Below are 19646 nucleotides of genomic sequence, written 5' to 3' on the forward strand. Positions count from 1 at the left end.
CAAGGCACACACATTCCACTTTTTTTGGTATTCCTTAAGACAAAAAAATAAGTACTATTTTGGTCTAATTATTATGTCTATATAATAATATTAATATGCTATTTTGAAATGTGCGTCATAAGCGGAAATCTTTCTTTTTTTAATTCACTATCCAACTTTAATACTTTTGGTCATCTTTTGGTCACTTGTAGTGACCGTAGGCACCGTAATACGTCCAATTCTTTGGCGGGAATGCAGGTGTTTTGTGAAATAATTTATTTTGTTATTAAAATTTTATTGTTTTTTTTAGATTTAAATAATTAGTGTTTAGTGGTGGCTTATTTTTTTTAATTGGGAAGGTTTACAATTGTGTTAACAGCAAACAAAATCGCTGGACGTGGTTTCTTGGACACTTTTAAAACAGGAAGGATTTTTTTTCATTCATATAATTTTATTGAAATCTTTTATTATTAAATTCATGTTACCCAACATTTACGGCGTGGACTTGTATTATCTCTTATTTCTTATTTCATTTTATTCAATTTTCCATGTGCTAGTTCACTAGCGTACTCAACTCCCGTGGTGCCTAAATAGTCTTTATAATAGTTGCCTTGCTTAACGTCTCGCTAATTGGTTGTCTAGTTGCCATCCTCAAAAAAATCCAAACTGGTTATTATTTGCCATATGGACTGAAAGTGTGTTTTATTTAGATAATTAAACAAAGTAAATGCTAATCGGTTAGTGATTTAAAATGTAAGGAGCCTAAAAAATGTTGAAATCGAATTGTTTGTTATCAAGCAATATAGGAACGGGAACTCCTTCGACAATACTGAGCATGAAGTACACATATGATTCAATAGATGGCAGTAATACCTGCATAATCAGACGATAGTTGATTTAAATAAAATTAAATATCGTCGTTGTCAAACCAACATCTGCTATATTGTGTGCTTTTTTGCCTATAGCCTTCATATATATAGCTTATTATATCTATAGCTTTCATTTGATATAGGTACCTAGTTCTTAAAATTTCACCTTCATACAAAATTTTATACGAAAATATTTTTACTCGTTATTTCAAAATAGAATTTTTGCATATAGCAGATTTTGGTTGGCAGCGACGATATGAAATGTATTTAGGTATGTCAACAACCTATGCAGTAAATTTTTTATATAGTAGATTTTTGCGTATTATAAAACAAATAAAATTTTCTGTGAGATGTTAGTGAGCGCGCCTTGAAAATATCTTACATAATGCCACGTTTATAATTTATCATATTACAATACAAATATTACCTCATAGAACACCTCATAGATGATACACTTAGAAGATATGTGACACACGTGATAGCACAGAGAACAGATGCAAACAATCACTGAACCTAACTGAAACTAGTTGTTAATTTATAATAATAATTTCGCGAACAATGGACCACATATTAAGTATATGGTACACATGCACGCTAGTGCGAAAAAAATTCCACTTTTGGAACGCTTTGAAGCAATCAAGTAATTTCTGAGCAGACCTCAGACCAGAAATGTAGGTACCTGTTATTAAGACGATGAGTGAAGAAAATCTTATATAACGGACAAGATTTTTACGACGTACTTGTATTGTGATTGATATTTTGCAACTAAAGTTAGTGTAATCTACTATAATATAATCTACATAACTATATACCTATACAAATTTTGCTATTGAGTTTAAACAAAAGGTGCGCTGCACTGTGTTCTTAAAAATTACAGAATACCTACACCAATCATATCACGATGCAATCTCGTTGTGGGGTGTTATATTCAACAGGGGAGAGGAAGCCATATTTTTGCGCTGGATTTTATATCTCTCAGAGGAAATACAACACTACATCGTTGCACACTCACTGCGCGACAAATTTAAATTCGAATGAAATCTTTACTGGGCAATATCTGCAGTTTATGTCATGTTGTACATTCTCATTTAATAAAATAGAAATATTTAAAATATATCTTGAGATGTAATACTTACTATTTATTTATATATCGAAAAGAAACTACTTAGAATGTAAATCACAAGCTTATTAAAATCTTGACCCATTTACAATAGGTATGGTCGGATTATCAATTTTGAGGTAGGTACTTCGTTTACGGTATTTCGTAACAGATACCCATACCCGATCCTGTGGACCGAATGGTAAACAGTCGACGTCACCCTAAGCACGTCATTACGGATCCTTTTTTTTTTTTTTTTTTTTTTTTAACGCTGGGGAATTCATTTACGGATACCCGGTCAAGGGGGGTAACGGACCGGGTTATGTCGGACTCCGGCGCCTCCTGAGAGGAAGAAGGGGAGAAGAGAAGAGCCGAAGTCCTTCACCTCCCCCAATTTCTCACAGGAGACTACGCCTTGAAAAAGGCGCGCGAAGCACTTGCCCCGCAGAACGACTACCGACTAAACCCCATCGAGCCCCACCACTCCGACTCCACGAAACCCACGGTACCGCACAGTGCGCGCCGAAGGCTCGCCGTCGCCGGTACCCATCCTGTTAATAGGACGGCACTCCATCCCCGGGAAAATCCCGCAGGACGTCGTCTCGGAGACACACCGTGAGCGGTGCACAGGAGCCACCTTGCGCCGCCTCACCACCGGACCAACAGCCGAGTACCGGGCACCCCCGCACCCGGCACCCGACAGCCCCTACGGGAGATGACGAGAGCTTCGCGCCCGTGCCGCCCACTCCGCCTTCTTCGTTGTGAAGCCGAAGAGGGATCCCACTCCCTTTCGCGCTCCTCAGCCTCACGGAACGCCATGACCAGGTCGCAAAACCTGGTCATGGCCTCCCAAGAATTCTGGTCCTCTAGCATGCGGGCGATGACAGCCCGCAAGGAGAGGTCTCTCCCCAGCACCGCGATGAGGTCTCGCCGCGAGCGCTCCCAACGCGGGCACGCTTCGAGTGCGTGCTGAGCGTCATCACGTCATTACGGATCCTCCCGATACACTAACGGTGCTTTTAGGTACCTCAAGCACCTTAGTGCACCTTGCATAGGTCATGACGGGGTGTATGCAAGTTTTGTAGAGCGTCACCTTATTTCTAAGGGATTCTGTATTGATGTGAGGCGATTGGACCTCAAAAGATTGGCGATTAAGTAATGTTATTAATTAATAAAGCACAGGCTAATTTTATTTTTATGTTTATAAACAAATTGACGTTTTTTCATATATAAACGGCCAATTATGGTAATATTAAACTTGTGGCTTAAGACATGATTTGAAGAAATTGAATAAAATTAATTTATCGTCTGGATCTGAAAATTGATAAAGCAACGATTTCATGATGATGATGATGACTGATTTGTTTTAAATTTAGGTACAGGTTTATGATGCTAGAGACACAATTTAGATCTATGTGATCTTAAAAGTAAATAAGTGTAATAAGTAATAATAATAAATAACCTTAAGTGCTCACTTCACATCATTGACTTGACGACTGTTACAATCCCTACAGCAATAAGGGCCGCCAGCAATATTGTAGCGAGCAGTGTTATTAGCTGACACGTCAAACCAATTAAACAGCTGAAAAATAAAAACTATTTGGTCAAGTCATAGGTTCTAAGCAGCTAAAAACTACCAATTCGTGAACGCATTCGATATAGGTAAGATTCATATTTACTGGTGGTAGGACCCCTTGTGAGTCCGCGCGGGTGGGTACCACCACCCTGCCTATTTCTGCCGTGAAGCAGTAATGCGTTTCGGTTTGAAGGCTGGGGCAGCCGTTGTAACTATACTTGAGACCTTAGAACTTATATCTCAAGGTGGGCGGCGCATTTACGTTGTGGATGTCTATGGGCTCCCAGTAACCACTTAACACCAGGTGGGCTGTGAGCTCGTCCACCCATCTAAGCAATAAAAAAAAATAAAAAAAATATACGATTTTTTATTTAAATTTGCTTCACTATGGTCAGTTTAGAATTATTAGTTATTATATTCATATTTAATACTTACCACATTTAACTAACTAAAATCGATCAAAATAAAACAGTAACCGTCCGTGTTTTCAAATATAGTACCATAGTTTTAAAAGTTTTTTTTGTTGTTGTTGAATAATATCGTTTTTGAATGCTAATAATGCGAATAAAATTAAATACTCAATAAACTTATCAAGCATAAGACATTATTTCTGAATGCTGTTCTGTCAAAAGAGATTACGTCCGAAATTATAAAATATTAAATAAATTCTAATTGAGTAGGAAACTCTTTTGACAAATTAATATTATTTATATCTGACCACTATCTATTTTTTCAGTTATCCTTCATAATTTACAAATAAACTGCTGTGTAAACATTGATGATATTCTCATTTTATTTGGTTGAAATCGTTTTTTTTGTTTAATTCTTTTTATTGAATTTGTTTCTAGGTTACTTATCCAACGCACATTTACAAGTGTCGGCTACTAGAAATTATTAAACAGCACAAATTAAATTAGTTTAAATTATTAAGGTCGGAGGGTCCAAAAAAGTAAGAACATAATTTTATTGAAGGGTATAAATGTGAATGTAATTGAAATTTCAATCTTATATTTAAAAGGTTATTCATTCAGTTTCCGATGTTCTATTAAATATCAGCTAAATTGTAAAATGTCTGTCTATCCTTTTCAGTAAAATTTCCGTTTTGACTAACTTTTGCTCATAATACTGTGAATCGTTCCAAGAAAAACTAACTGCAAATCCAAGCGTCATACTCAGGTATTGAATGCACCAAAATTACTGCAGTATGATACGCCTGTGGTATTTACCTCTAGGTAATAAGTAAAAACTTTGGACAATCCTATGGCCGATTGTAAGTGTACATACCTCGTAGGTACCGGTAAAATGGGGCGATTAGGGATTGAAAGGCGAATCGGGAAAAAACCGGGAAAATCTTTCGACGCTCAATATAAGTTTTATATTCGTTGCAAAATCTTCCATTTTTTTGTAGTTTAATAGTAGAATGTTGAAAGTTCACAAAACAACTCTGAATATGCATGATAATAGCTGCTAACTTATAAAAAATCGCGTTTCAAATTAACTTCCTGTGGTGGTAATTATTTTAGTGCTAGAAACTTTGCTCTCTTTTATTTATTTGATAATAATAGAAGACGACTATGATTTATAAACGTTATTTAGTGTTTGAACCAGCATATATATTAAAAGTAAGTCTCAGTTGTTATTGGTTTTAATGTATTTGATTAAATAAAAATACATGTAAAAATCTGTTGTTTTTGGGGATATTGGGGACGTCTTAGGTACAAATAACAAAGAAAAAGGGGTCAATTGGGATGAGAATACGTGAAATGGAAACGACCTAAGTATAAATAGGTACAGGTTTGTAGGGTTGTCTATGTAGTTATAACAATATTTTTTTAATTTGTTGGTAAAAATCTGGTTTATCGAAACGAAATTGGGAATAAGTCTTTAGTTGAAATAGATAAGCAATTTAATATAAGTAAGTCGATTTTGCGGAGACATGTAACAAGATCAATGAAATCTCAAGGTGGACAAAAATGTCTAAGTAATACATAATAAAATATTTAATATTTGTTCAGAGTGGGGGTATTCATCTGATTAATGCATGGAATAACCGACACACCTAATCTCTTAACCCAGATAGAAATATCAGCCCCTAAGTACTTACCAAGAACGGAGAAATATAAACCGTTTCTAAGAAAGCCCACTATATATGTATAAATATATATATATATATATATGTACATATATATATTTTGTTGTTACTGCACTGTCGATTGCACCTATAATTGAGGTGATGTCTGCCATGTACTTTTGCCAGTTTTTCAATTTTTTTTTTATATAAAAATAAAATTAGTGCCAACCCTAGCAAATTTCTCATTTCGTCCCAATTAACCGCAATTTTCGGGTAAATAGGGATTACACCTATTTTTGCATTTTTTGCTTAAACTGGAATGCTAGTTGCATAATTTTAAATTAGACAACAAAGATGCCCCCAAGACTCAATCATTTTGATCCTGATATAGCATTATATACATCAACAACTACCTTAAAATTGCTCATAAAGTTGGAATTTGTCCCTAATCGCCCCATTTTACGGTACTTATCGTCACCTGGCAGCGTTATCTACACATATTTATATAGTCTGTGGTGGAGACAGAAAGCCCGCTAAAACTAAAACGTAAAATCACACTCCTAATAATCCTAATTGTAAATGTTGTTTAAAATATTGAAATTCTACGTTAAATACATGTTGCTTAATAATTGCGTTGTTTAACTAAGCATCGGCATGTACGTGGTACGTCGACAAACCTGTTTAATCGTAATCAAATTAAACGGATTGTGATTTAAAGTAGGTAGGTATACCTATTGTGAACTGTCTTTTTCTAAAGGTTTTTTTATCTTGTTTTGTCTGCGCTGAACTAATTTTAAGTGAAATAGATGTTTTTTCTAATTGTCTCACAACTTACAGGAAAAATCTGTCGCGGATCATCTCCCAATTAAATATAAATTAATCTTAAGCAATAAATGAAATGTAATGAAATCTTAGCTGTATATTTTTTTATTTTTGATATTAATGCACTGTCGATTGCACCTATAATTGCATGCATTAATAAACTTTTGTCAATTATTCAATGTTTTGTATTGATGATCACTTTGTTGGTGCAACTTAATAAATAAATAAATAAATAAAGGTCTAATTCGACCAAACTTTAAGAAACGATCTCATTTCGAAAAAATAATTAGTTTAGATGCATTTCTAATAAAAGCAACATCTGACTGATGTGTTAATTGATCAAGATTCGGTATAATAGACTTGTTCTCTTGAAATACGACTTTAAAAGTTTTGTTTCCTGTGTATTATTACCAGAAATCAATAATAGCACTATACTTGTATACATTGTAACTATACTGAGACCTTAGAACTTATATCCCAAGGTGGGTGGCGCATTTATGTTGTAGATGTCTATGGGCTCAAGTAACCACTTAACGCCAGGTCGGCTGTGACCTCGTCCACCAATCTAAGCAATAAAAAAAAAAGCGTGGCGTCAAATTTGGCTTCAAAGTCGTGGACTGAAATTTTCAGAACCCTGATAGGAGGTAAGGAACTATGAAATGAACTTCAAAGCAATAAAACGAATAGGTAAAAAACACACATTTCGTTGCTTCCTTTTATTAATTAGAAAATATAATAGTCTAGAATCTAGAAAAAAATAATTTAAATTACAATGTTACAGTTATTAACAGTTACAGTTTATTTTGTTTTTCACTAATCACCACAATTTAGTCATTATTAGTCATTAAGGGTATCTATATAGTGCTTGAATTTCATTAAAAAATATTATTAACAAAATAAAACACTATTCATAATCGATTTTCAATTCAATAAACCAGTAAGAGAGACATGCACCTCGAGTTTTTTTTTTAACTTGAGGGATTCAATTTGACTGGTAAAGCTATATTATAAATTTTTACCATCATATTTTGTCTTAACATTCTATAGTCTCATAACAGATTAATGTTCATCATTTATTATGTTATTAATGACAACTAAACTATCAAAAATAATCTTTGTGCATTACTATTATTTACATATTAAATTTAATTGACATGATATCTTATTCTAATTATTTCAATGACTCATTGCAGTCTCCAATCGATGTCGCTCTGTAAAAAAACAATTATTTATTAATTACAGGCACAAGCTGGTATAAGAATGTCGTTTTTGTATTTTCGGGTGCATTTGGATAGGAATTTGAAAATTAACTTTTAATGTTAAATTAAAATTACATTATTTCTAGTAAGTTTTAAGGCAATCCTGCATTCAATGAAATTTAATAATCTTATACCTTTAAACGAGCAATTCTTGTATATTAATATATATATAATCTGAATCTCGGAAACGGATTCAACGATTTTCATAAAATTTAGTAGGGTAAAACCTGGATAGATGCCGCAGCGGGATAGATGCCTCATGTTCTAAAAACCTAACTTCCCGCACTCATGACAAAAAAATAATTTAATAAGTAGGAACCACAGTCACCCCATACCTCATGTACCATTTGACAATCGCGTGGTGACGAAGTGTTTTCCTCGTGGATGTAATTTTCTCCGCGCGGAATTTCACGAACACGTCAAAGATTTAAAGGTTAGTATTTAGCGTGGTATAACTTTATAATTAGTGTAAAATTCCATTATATTTTTTACTACGTGAATATATTGGTTCATTGAGTCTGCATCTAAGTGTAAATAAATGCTATTATGTTTATAATTTATTTACAAAAAATTTGGGTATCTATCCTTATCACAAAGGATAGTTGCCCTGATTTTTTGGGGCATAGGTGCCTTTAGGGGCATCTATCCCTCCATACTCTGCCATTTCAGAATATAGCAGAAATATGCCACGAAAACATAAAACACAAACAAATGATTTACCTACAGTTCAAGCAGCGAAGATGAAGACAATCCACTTTACTATAAAATGAAAGGAAATAAAACAATAGATTTGCCCCTAAAGAAATCTAAGGGATAAACCTAACCTAAAACGCATGTAAATATATCTGCATTGAATGTTTTGAAAACTATAAAGATACGAAGTCGCAATCCGACTGGATTCAATGTTTAATGTTTCAGAACTAGCTACATGAAACGTGTTTTTCAGAAATGATGTAAAAGATGTGGAAAATTGAAAGCACTATCCAGTAAACTTCAATTGGACAAAATATTAAAGATATTTGTTTTTTATTGTGTTAATTTAATATAAAAAAAAATGATTTTGCAATGTACACATTGACACTTAATGTGAATATTTTATAAACAATTAAAAATTTATATTTTTGTTGAATAACAATTTGTAAAATTTAATTTAATAAAAAAATTGGATAATGCATGTTGAAACTAAAAAAATTGTAGTTTAGCTTACGCTTACTTAACGATTTAAAAAATTAATTATGATCATTTGTGTGATATGAGAATTTTCTTTTAATTATAAACATTCAAAGACTTAAAAAATACAAAATATTTTTTATTATAATGACCCATGTTTCTTGGAGACAATTGCTCTGTTAGGAATAGAACTTCTTAATATTTGGTTTGGTTTTTTCGTTTACACGGTATAAAAGGCATCTATCCTGCACTGCAGGCATCTATCCTACTCAGTATTTTCTTGGTGGGGCAACTATCCATACAGGTAGGCATCTATCCTCCAAAAAAAGGTTCTACGAAAAACGAATTTTTGCAAAATCTGTATTTGATAGGTTAAAAAAAATTTATACTAATTAAACATAAAGGATTGAGCTAACTACATTAGTAGAAATTATTCGTATAAAATTAATATTTTCAAAATTACATGACTATTTCAAAAAGTGGGGCATCTATCTCGGCTTTACCCTATACAGGGGATTTCGGGGGCGATAAATCGATCTAGCTATGATTTATTTTCAGAAAATGTTATTTTATTCGTGTTTTCAATAATGAACTTTATCGATAATCAACTTTATGATGTTACTATGATTTTTAATTTGTTTTACTTTATTATGCTAAGTTAAGTAATTAATGTGGAATTTATAATATAAAGTATAGAGATAAAATATTTCTTACATGTCACAAAAATAACTCCGACCAGCCACAGCACGAGGAGCACGATCGCAATAAAGAATAACACTGAGATTATCGCACTGATGATCTTGCAAAGAAGAGAACAAACGCACCCGCAACTGAAACCAATCAATAATAACCAGTCTTTTAATATTGTTTTTTTTTGTTTGCTTTTGGGGCAAACGATAAAGGGAAAATGAGCGGATGAAATTGCTCTTTTTTTTGTTTTCCTACCTTTGCTGATAGCCTTGAGAGGCTATTTCAGCTTCTCTGATGTGTAGGTGAGCTCACGGGGCTCAAACTGAGAGTGTTGCTAACACTGGCCCTAGCCAGAGCAGTGCTTCGCAGAATCTACCACCGGATCGAAAACGCGACCCACTGAGAAGATCCGGCGAGAAACTCAGTGGGCTGAGCTCTTATTGTTCCGAACTTGTATGTATAAATGCAATTTTATCTTGAAAACGTCGTTAGCGCCATAGCGCGTTAGCATCAATCACACAAATTGTTCTATTATAGCTGCCGCTACTATTCTTGATGTCGTAAATTAATATTTGGTACTTTATTTACGTAATCGTCATTAGTGGCCAATGTATTTTGTACCTTGGTTGGATAAGCTTCACCCAGAATTTGTAAGTGGAACACTCGATATGAATCATATGGGTTAATGAGATTATTAAATGAGCGCTCGAATTTGAGTCGGTTACTCAGTATCCGTAAAATTGAGAATAAGGAACCTAAGCTAAGTTATTCTTGTAATATTCGCGGGACAAATGTATCCATTCCCAAATCTGCGAAAGTTAGACAGAGAGAATATGATTATGACCTATAAGTTGGAAAGAGAAAGGCACATATGACGCATGCCGATATGCATGATCAACATCTGATTGTGTATAGATGCAGATCATGCAATGACCTAGCTGGTTTCAACTGAATGTCATAATGCTATGTATGAAAATGCTTAACAAATATGCATTTCTTGAATGATAATAGAGGAATGTTGTTAGGGGTTTATAAAGAAAAAGAAATCCGTTTCTAAGTAACTTTTATTGTAGAGTACGTATTCAGAATGCATATATTTAAAGACTGCAATGGAAAAGGTACTGTGACTTATTTATAGGGTTTGAATATCTTGGAAAGGTAAACGAGAAGATAAAAGAGGTCGAAATCAAAAGACAGGTAAATAAGACATCACATTTCATATTATAGTCTAAATTATGTACTGTCTATTTATCTAAACTAGAGGTCCCGCAGTAGTCGAAATTCGACTATAATTAATTGGAATTGTAAGTTTGTACACTATTATGATTGTATGTTATACTTCTTAATCACAAATTTCGCCAATGACTATACTATAAAAAAATATTAACAAAGACAAACAATATTTAATTTATTCTGAATTTGACCACAGACGTCAAGAACAAAAGTTTGACAATAAATAGTATGCATGCTTGTGTGCGTCAAATATATGGTATGTACTGTGTGTAATGTTTTCTTTATTGATTTAAAGTATCTTTTATTTATTATTTAAAAAAAATATTAGCATTGTGCACTTCTTCTCTATATTCTCTATAAGTGTGGAAAATTTCATACTCCTCCGTCCGCGCAATTTTCGTAAAAAGGGATACAAAGTTTTTGCTTCACGTATTAATATATAGATACTATGTCGAATCTCTAAATCTGAATGTCGGATCTCTAAATCCCCTTTAACCATGAACTGAATGTATCTAACACCGCTTTAATCAGACATCGCGAATAGATAGAAAACACATTGATACGAACGACATATTTGTTTAAGAGCACTTCGACAAAAAAAATTGTACCAAAAGAACCTTCTATAATCCTTTACGTTGTTTTATGAAGCTTGTGACTTTTATGGTAATCTATATATTAGGGTCATACACAAAAAGGGTAAAAAAAGTGTTATAGCAATGTATCATCTAAAAGAGCAAATTAGCGAATATTTGAAAGTATTTAAATTGTAAAGGTACTATATTACTACTCATTTTAATCGTATCTTGTAAAATATTACATTTCATAAATTCATTTTGATGTCGTTAAACATCAAAAAATCTCTTCCTGTGGACTGTTACAAGACGAAGGTATAATGTTTGAGCCATGTTTAAAAATAGTTAAAGTACCCTATGTATTAAAATTATTTTCCTGTAACACAAAAAATATAATAAAGATGATAATATTGAGAATAAAAAAAAAATAGTATACAATAAATCCAATAAACTTATGGTTACATGAAATGGAGTCTTTTCTGTGGACGCGATAAAACGACATCAAATTTTAATTTATTCGACCGCATTAAGTTTATGTTTTTAACTGTTGGCATCACTAAATTCATTTCATTCCGGCGTTTGATATTTTGTTGTTTCGATTCCAGTGCGAGTTAAAATATATTTTTTATTCCAAAACACACATAAACGTAAAAGATCAAGTGTTCTTTCCTGTTCCAATTATAGACATGTAAATATTATCTATAAAAATGTATATTTATTGTTTTTATATGAGCATTTAGTACAAGTAAATGAAAAGCATGTTGCTTGATTTCTAACCTCAAAGTTAATTTCTTTACGCAAGAGTTTTTACAATACATCTTTTCTGTGGACGTCTTTCCTGTGGTCCCGATGTCCACCGAAAAGACCAAGTCCACAGAAAATGTGTAAGAAACATACCTTAGTAGGTCTAAGTAGAGAAGAACTAAAAAAATTTATGAATCGAGGGCCTACTCCTTTTTTAAAGTTGGTTAGAAAGAGGTTTGATTTTGGCAACATTTGATATTCTAGGTTAGAGCCTCAAACTTTTTAGTACATTTTATATTCGCAATAAAAAAAGTTACAAATCTAATCAATGTAAATAGAGGAAACGATTTTATTTTTTTTCTATTGATTTCGTTCAGTGGGTTCAACCCTTGGTCGTGGGTTGGTCCATATCTTCCTTCGTTTTAGTTCATGCTTTTTTTCGTATTGCATTTTTTTTAAAGTAAATATGCCACGAGCAAGCTGATCTAAAATTCAACTCTAAGAAGAACAAAAAAAACAAAGACGTCGTCAACAAAAGAAGTTGAGCATGAGACGCACACGTGCTAAGCTGAGCGGAGCAGAAATTCAAGAGATAAGAAAACAAGACAAAGAAAGTAACAAGAAAAAAAAAGCTGAAGGTCTAATTAAAATTATAAAAGTCTACACTCCCAGGCAGCAAAGGAACATAGGAAGGCATGAAGAGAAAAAGCGAAAATAAGACGTGAAAAGAAAAACAGCAAAAAGCTGAGGCTACTGATTTGATTAGTAACATTTCATCTTCAAGTTCATCATATTTGGCAAGATCTCGTGTTAGTGGAGGTAAAGTTATTAAAGCTCGTAACTTGCGACGACTTAAATCAGAGAATAAGTATTTAAGAATGAAAATATCAAACATGGGTTCAGGCTTAGTTAGATATCGTATGCAATTATCAAGATTAAACAGAAAACAGAAGAACCAATCGTCAGTTAGAGAAACGTATAAACAGAAAAAAGAAAATAGTGAAGAAATACAGCTGATATGCATTGTTTTCATTATCGTCTAGGTCAAATAAATTTGCAAATGAAGACATTGAATTCGTTTCGGGCCTCATAATAATATGTTCTAGATTCTGGGTCAAATACTCCTGAAATAGAATATTTATCTGTACCTAATTCTCCTTTTATACCAGTAACATCCGACGCATCTACGCTATCAATATCACCTGATTTCTCAGACAGGTTTACTCCAGATTCTGATATTATATATGATCGAGAGCCACGTAAACCTATTAAGCGGGCACTGCGTATATTATATTCTGATAGTGAGTCCGATTGCTCTATAAGCTTTTCATCAAAAAAATGATGGCCATCAACTCCTTTACAATATTCAGACAATTTTGATAGTTCTCTGGAAATATTTTGAAATAAGTTAAGTCCTTAAATTTCATTACATTCCATATTAAAATTCATTAGCTATCTAAAGAATTATATACGAAGAATATACCATGGCTGTAAAATTATTATCATTCGATATTTGTTTTGTGTCATAAGTCCACCGAAGCGATTTTCCTTTCTGTAGACATTATTATTTTATTTTTTATTTTCCAATTAATGTGATTATGTTGACATTTTATTTGCGTTTCGGTATTCGTTTATACCAGTGGCTACACGTGCTTGATTATGTTGTCTTAATATATTTTAGCTTACGCTGCATCACAGCTTTTCATCTCTCTTGTAGACCAAATCGTCTCTTCTGTGGTCCGCAAAAATATAAAAATTGCGATTATGCCAAAAATAAGACATATTGATCTCGGTTACAGTGATTAAAAGATTGATAATCAATAGTTAAATAATAAATAGTTTGTTTCACACTGATTCTGAGATATTTTTTTTGCTGCACTTTTTTGTTCTCTATTTGTGTATGACCCATTAATACGTGAAGCAAAAACTTTGTATCCCTTTTTACGAAAAACGCGCGAACGGAGGAGTATGAAATTTTTCACACTTATAGAGATATATAGAGAAGAAGTGCACAATGCTAATATTTTTTTTAAATAATGCATAAAAGAGACATTAAATCAATAAAGAAAACATTACACACACTACATACCATGTATTTGACGCACACACGCATGCATACTATTTATTGTCAAACTTTTTTTCTTGACGTCTGTTGTCAAATTGAGAATAGATTAAATATTGTTTGTCTTTGTTAATATTTTTTATAGAGTATAGTCATTGGCGAAATTTGTGATTAAGAAGTATAACATACAATCATAATAGTGTACAAACTTACAATTCCAATTAATTATAGTCGAATTTCGACTACTGCGGGACCTCTAGTGTAAAATAATTATTAGTGTGAAATACTTTTGCTCAACATAGAGAGACGATGCCGACGGTACATTTAGTGGTTACTGAAGCTCATAAGCATACTAACGTGACCACCGCTCTAAGAACCTAGATTACTTAGAGGCATAAGGTATACTTTTTCGTACAATACGCCCTACGGCCAGTAGTTACGTAAATCTTATTTTTACCAAATTGTTTCGCGGGAGTCATTCGTGAACGCGATTAGATAGCTACGTATTTTCGTAAAAACGTATTTAGATGGTTGATTCAAGTGCCGACACGGTCGCGTCTTTCCGTACAAATACACCGGCCGCCTTATCCGTTAGGCTGCGACTTGTATTGTATTAAATTTCGAAAGGATTAGCGTTCGTTATCATTTCGAAGTTCTGATTCACTGTTCCTATATTTTACGATTATTAGTGTTTTTTTATCTTTTGAGGTAGTAAAGATTATATTATATAAAATACTAGCGACCCGCCCTCGCTTCGCTTCGGAAACTGTAATTTATTATTGATTTCTCCACTATTTAATGGATGTTATTATAAATATAAACCTTCCTCTTTAATCACTCTATCTATTTAAAAAAACCGCATCAAAATCCGTTGCGTAGTTTTAAAGATTTAAGCATACATAGCGACTTTGTTTTATACTATGTAGTGACTATGTAGGTATTTACAAATTGGAAAAACCTACAACGTATCGCAAGTATGACAATGATCGTGTACGTGATAACGATGACTAATAACACTTGTAAGATTAGTAATAATACGCTACCTATTGAAAAATAATGTAACTGGTGGGAGAGGAGGGCGTCTTGTATGCCCGCAGGGGTAGCTACCACCACTCTGCTTATTTCTGCTGCGAAACACTAATGCGGTTGGAAGGGTGGGGCGGCCGTTCTACTGTAGAACGGAGACTTAGAATTTAGGTCTCGGGGTGGGTGGAGGCGTTTATGTTGATGATCGGCTCTGGTACACTTAACCAAGCCCTGACCCGCGAGCGTTGCAATGTCTACAACGCGTGATTGCGGTCAGGGCGTTCGTAGGAGGTTCGCCCGGCACGAAAAAAAATTTATTATAATATGTATATTAAAAATTCAATTGCCATTCAATAATAATTTATTCCCAAACACATTTTTTTAAGAAGCATTCAATTTTAGCTTTATCTTATTGAGAATTCGGAGCAGCTTAGCTGTGGATTAACCACGTTTTTAGTTAACCCATCTAGATGTTGCTGATATTCATGCTCAGAAAAACTAATAGTAAAAGAGAATATTTTACCTACAAACTGATGGATATCGTTAACTATATTCATTACTGGTGGTAGGACCTCTTGTGAGTCCGCACAGGTAGGACCACCGCCCTGCCTATTTCTGCCGTGAAGCAGTAATGCGTTTCGGTTTGAAGGGCGGGGCAGCCGTTGTAACTATACTGACACCTTAGAACTTATATCTCAAGGTGGGTGGCGCATTTACGTTGTAGATGTCCATGGGCTCCACTAACCACTTAACACCAGGTGGGCTGTGAGCTTGTCCACCCATCTAAGCAAGAAATAAAAACAAACAAATGAAAATTATTTTTTTTTTTGGTCAGGAGGAAATCGCCGGACTTCCGCCCTCCCCTGGGGATGAAGGGCGGGGCATGTCGGAGTCGAACTGACTAAAACCTCCTGTCGCTCAACAACCCGCGTCCGAACCTCGCATGAGACAGAACCCATGAAAAGGCAAAGGGGGGAAAGTGAAGCGTTTAGTGCGGAGCACATCTCTCCCATCACCCCCCCCTCGGGACGCCGGACTGGCTGTTGTCGTCGCCACGACCACCAGCCCTCTCGGTCGGCAGGCTATCCGGAGCCCGCCTAGATGGCGCCGGTTAGAATGGGTTATCCTACGGAATACCCCGCTGGGTCAGAACCAGCGTGGGTCGAGGATAGCCGGCCTTCCATCACCCGGATGCTCTTGCGTAAAACGCGTGCAGAGCAGCTTGCACGTCGTCTTCTTAGGCCCCCTTCGCCGGTCCCCAGACCGACATGTGAAGGGGACCCGAAACCCTTAGAGGGCCAGGGCTTGGGCGAGATCCGCCTCACTGATCCCCGCCCGACGGCGGCGGGCTTGCGCGTCTCTCACGCGCCCCGCCGCCTCCTTCTGCGAGATGGTGCACTCGCAGAAGTCGAGCATCGCCTTCCACGACTCGTCGTCGCCGAGCATCGATGCCACAACACTCGGCAACGACAAGTCGTTTCCTATTTTTGCGACGAGGACACGGCGCCACCCCTCCCATGCGGGGCAGGCGACGAGCGTATGCTCTGCCGTGTCCAAGTCGCAACCACAATGGTGGCACTCTGCCGTCGGCTCGGCTGTGATCCGGTGCAGGAACTCACCGAAGCAACCATGCCCAGTGAGCACCTGCGTGAGCCGGAAAGTGAGGCGTCCTCTGTCACGATTCACCCAATCCACAAGGACCGGGCGAATCGCCTCGACGGTCCTACGACCAGCCGAAGGATCAGCCAGCCGTCTGGACCATGACTCCAGCAAAACAAATGACATAAGGACGTTTTACGATATATCTAAAATCTATCCGTTGTATTGTATACGCACGTTTACGTAAGTAAAGATATTTGATGGTTTTCCTAACCATACATATATAAATTAGTTTCAAGTTAACTATTTGTTTATAGTATTTATTTCCCCAGCGAATATTTTCATGGACGTTAGTTAGTTTTGAAGTCGTCGTGGCTTAAAGGATAAGACGCCCGGTGCATTCGTGTTGAAGCGATGCAACTGTGTTCGAATCCCGCAGGCGGGTACCAATTTTTCTAATGAAATACGTACTCAACAAATGTTCACGATTGACTTCCACGGTGAAGGAATAACATCGTGTAATAAAAATCAAACCCGCAAAATTATAATTTGCGTAATTACTGGTGGTTGGACCACTTGTGAGTCCGCGCGGATAGGTACCACCGCCCTACCTATTTCTGCCGTGAAGCAGTAATGCGTTTCGGTTTGAAGGGTGGGGCAGCCGTTGTAACTATACTGAGACTTTAGAACTTGTATCTCAAGGTGGGTGGCGCATTTACGTCGTAAATATCTATGGGCTCCAGTAACCACTTAACACCAGGTGGGCTGTGAGCTCGTCCATCCATAAAAGCAATAAAAAAAATGAAAGATATGTACGCTTATTCAGATGAATATATGGTAAAGCTGTGGTCAAACAAAGACGCGAAATAAGGATCGTTTTCAAAATCTCAATGTGATGAGTCTTCCTGAATAGAAAATGCTACGCTGGCTGCAATTTCAGATAAGAACAAAGGTTTTTTTTTTGTTCTATATTCAGATGAATATATGGTAAAGCTGTGGTCAAACAAAGACGCGAAATAAGGATCGTTTTCAAAATCTCAATGTGATGAGTCTTCCTGAATAGAAAATGCTACGCTGGCTGCAACTTCAGATAAGAACAAAGGTTTTTTTTTTGTTCTAATGAACCGATGATCTCTCAGTGTAACATCGCGCTCTTCAAAATGGAGTCCGTACTGCCTACCCTCCCGAGAAGTTTCATAGTAAGCACGTCTCTAAACAACTACTCGATTGCTAAAACACTCACCACATTTCGTAATTTTGTAATAACACCGAAAAATAAACTTGTATCCAATGTCGTTCACCGTAGAACTAAGACTAAACACACATTGTCAAAGCGAGTGCTTAAAAATCGCCATATTTTATCAACGTTTATCTAAAATTATCTTTTCCGATCAATAGTTTGTCGTGCAAAATCACCAGCCGACCGGTTCTGTACAATAAATGAATACTACTAACACGAACAGCTCATGACTTTCTAGTAATCTAATTAAGTTTAATTAGTCAATAGTATATTTTACGATGAATTCTAAATGCTTCATAGTCAATTATATTTGGTTCTATGTATTCGTAGCGGTTCATTTCAGAATTTGTTTTTGAATATCTACGAGGTCTTTGTATTATGCAGTTTTTTTTTATTGCATGGATAGGCACCACCGCCCTGCCTATTTCTGTAGTGACGCAGCAATGCGTTTGGGTTCGAAGGGTGGAGAAGCCGCGGTACTATACTGAGACCTTAAATCTCAAGGTGAGTGGCGGCATTTACGTTGTAGATTTCTATGGGCTTCGGTAACTCCAGAGCTCGTCCACATATTTAAGCAATATAAACAAAAGAAATATATATATGCAGGGTGTCCCAAACTTCAACGATAAGTCGGTAATGGTGTATGGTTGGGTCAATAACTACCCACGGAAAAAAAATATCCAGCTCTTTTTTTTTCAAAATTACATTAACTTTTTTGAAAAATGTTGTAATTTGATACCTTACACCCTATGATTAGATACTGTGGTTACGAATGTGAACATATCCCCGCATTGTGTTTGTATTAGCTATTTAAGTAACATAACTATTAATTGCAGTTCCAATTGAAATTTTAGAACATTTTAACTTTTAATCAAGTTTGACATGCTACTGTGTAAAAAAAATTATGAAATGTATTATGGCATGTTATAAAAAAAGTTAGCGCAGCTCATCATAATTCTAAAATGGTGCAATACTATGACAACACTTGTAAAAATTCTAAGAATTCTCTTATCAAGACACAAAAACATTTTATTTATTTGTCTCTTATCAAGACACATTTTATTAAATAAATAAAATAAATAAATAAATAAATAAAAATAATTATTTAGCTTAGTTTTTGAAAACATTACCTATTGTTCAAAAAAGGGTTTTGAAACTGTTTCAATGAAAGTCATAATGAGAAATTAAGATATTTATTGCGTACTTAAATTAAATGTTTAAATTATTGACCATCTACGTCAACACACGCGTGACAACGCCTTAAAAATGATAATTTAATGAGTCTCGCATATCCCCGTCTGTTCATATCTTTGCAGCCTCCAAGATTCTTTGATTTGCTTTGATTGTTGCAATTGGTTTGGCCTTATTTTCTTTATTTCCCGATGATAGATTCCCGTGGAAACTTGAACGAGCGTCTTTTTTACATTATGTATATAATCTATACATATAAATAAAATTGGAGTGTCTGTTTGTAATATTGAAATAACCTCTTTTTACTACATGCATATAAATATATATACGGTACATACACCAAAATAACATTTTTTACAATTTTTGTCTGTCTGTCCGTCTGTTTGTTCCGGCTAATCTCTGGAACGGCTGGACCGATTTCGACGGGACTTTCACTGATAGGTA

General features: G+C 35.2%; 4 long non-coding RNA genes and 1 other non-coding gene across 7 annotated transcripts in view; 2 read left to right on the forward strand and 3 right to left on the reverse strand.

Annotated features, from left to right (window-relative positions):
• Positions 1 to 305: 305 nt before the first annotated feature.
• LOC110385957 (uncharacterized) lies at positions 306 to 4156 on the reverse strand. Of its 3 annotated transcripts, none has more exons than XR_009973399.1 (3): positions 3959 to 4156; positions 3423 to 3529; positions 306 to 629 (listed from the first exon to the last, which is right to left on the reverse strand). It is a non-coding gene; the product is annotated as an uncharacterized LOC110385957 (long non-coding RNA). The 3 variants fall into 3 exon arrangements; XR_002431214.3 differs by having other exon boundaries at positions 306 to 668; XR_009973398.1 differs by having other exon boundaries at positions 306 to 668; positions 3410 to 3529.
• A 1941-nt stretch (positions 4157 to 6097) lies between these two features.
• The window catches only part of LOC110385963 (uncharacterized), a 42480-nt gene continuing 28931 nt past the window's right edge, over positions 6098 to 19646 (forward strand). Inside the window, exons 1-2 of the long non-coding RNA XR_002431223.3 lie at positions 6098 to 6315; positions 6923 to 7060. This is a non-coding gene — a long non-coding RNA (uncharacterized LOC110385963). The remainder of the gene's footprint in view (positions 6316 to 6922; positions 7061 to 19646) is intronic.
• Positions 7105 to 18259, reverse strand: LOC105842245 (uncharacterized). The gene is made up of 3 exons (XR_001139968.4): positions 18015 to 18259; positions 9560 to 9675; positions 7105 to 7627 (listed from the first exon to the last, which is right to left on the reverse strand). It is a non-coding gene; the product is annotated as an uncharacterized LOC105842245 (long non-coding RNA).
• LOC134199059 (uncharacterized) lies at positions 7639 to 8978 on the forward strand. Its single transcript, XR_009973400.1, has 2 exons — positions 7639 to 8510; positions 8594 to 8978. It is a non-coding gene; the product is annotated as an uncharacterized LOC134199059 (long non-coding RNA).
• On the reverse strand, positions 15626 to 15723 carry Mir3206 (microRNA mir-3206). Its single transcript, NR_107489.1, has one exon. It is a non-coding gene; the product is annotated as a microRNA mir-3206 (primary transcript).

This window comes from Bombyx mori, chromosome 6 (assembly GCF_030269925.1).
Source record: "Bombyx mori chromosome 6, ASM3026992v2".
NCBI lineage: Eukaryota > Metazoa > Arthropoda > Insecta > Lepidoptera > Bombycidae > Bombyx > Bombyx mori.